Here is a 1,452-nt window from a genome sequence, read left to right on the forward strand (position 1 = left end):
TAAAAAATACATATACATCGTTCTAAAACCTTTCCACTCATATAATCAGATAATTAATTTGAAAATAAAAGACACTTCTTCTGTTACTTTTTTCCCCATATCATACTGTTCACTATCCTTTTTCATCTCCTTCCCTGGTTTTTCTTTTCTGTTGTACTTGTCCCTTCTATGACTCTCCCCACTAGAGATGACATTATTTCCCCTCCGTGCCACTTCTCCCATTTCTTCACTTCCATCCATCGCTTCACACTTTTTTTTATTGTTTATCGTTTAATTATTTTTAAAATCTTTTTTTCATCCCCTGTATCTCTATCTCCTATCTTATTCTTCTTTCCATCATCTCATCTCAGCCCTTGTTCTCTAGTCTCTCCCATCCAGCCATTATTTCCTCTTTTCCTTACCCCCCCCCCCCCCCCCCCCCAAGCTGGTTCTCTTCCCTTTCCTTAAATCTTTCCCAAGCCTTTCATCTATGAATCCTTGGCAGTCTAAAAATCAAATACCCAGCCTTATACCTATCACCTATTTCCTTAGCCAACATTTGGCTCCGTAGCATTTACGTTATGTTATTAACCCCGTATATCTGTATCCAAGTTCCTGCTACCTGTTCATTGTAAGACATTAACTTGTCAATGTTTCTGTTTAGAATGTAAACCGAATTGATCAGTAACTCTGTTATTGGAAAGTCGGTATATAAAAGTGCTAAATAAATAAATAAATAAATCTGTCTCCCTTGTACCACTTGTCTCTCAAAATGCTCTCTCTTCCCTCTTCTATGTCCTCTCTCTTGTGCTGCCCTCCTGTCTCTAACTTTCTCCCTCCCTCCGCCCTCATCTTTCTCTCCCTCCTTGTGCCCTCCCATCTCCCTCTCCTCCCCAGTGCCCTCCTTTTTCTCTATCTCTTCCCCCTCCCAGGTCCCCCCCTCTCTCCCTTATGCCTCTTTTGTTTCTCTCTTCCCCCCCCCCCTCCCTCTATCTTCCCCTCCTTCCCTTATATCCCCATGGTGTCTCGACCCTTCCCTGTGACCTTCCTTCTTTCCATGCCAGGTCTTCTCTACCTTGCTCCCCAAATATATATTTCTCCTTCCCTCCATGCCTCCTCTGTGTCTCTTCCCTCCCATGCGTCTATCTCCCCTTTTGTTTGTGTCCTCCCTCCTCTGACCCTCTGTCTATCTTTCTCTACATCCCCTCTTTTGTGCCTGTGTCTATCTCGGCTGGCTCTTGCCACTGGGGGGGCCGCCCTCTCGGGTCTCGGCCTAGCACTCCGTGCAGGAGAGAACCGTTGCTATGGAGATCTAAGGAGCCATTGGGACCCGAGGGCCGTGCTGTTCCCGCCTCCCCGCCTCATGCCATCCAATCACAGCACGGGAAAGGAAGTAGCCGGGGGGCGGGGAGGGACATAGCACAGCTCTCTGTCCTTTCTCTCCCTGTAACTAAGGAGGTTGCTAAGAGAAGA

This window comes from Rhinatrema bivittatum, chromosome 2 (genome assembly GCF_901001135.1).
Source record: "Rhinatrema bivittatum chromosome 2, aRhiBiv1.1, whole genome shotgun sequence".
Classification (NCBI taxonomy): Eukaryota; Metazoa; Chordata; class Amphibia; order Gymnophiona; family Rhinatrematidae; genus Rhinatrema; species Rhinatrema bivittatum.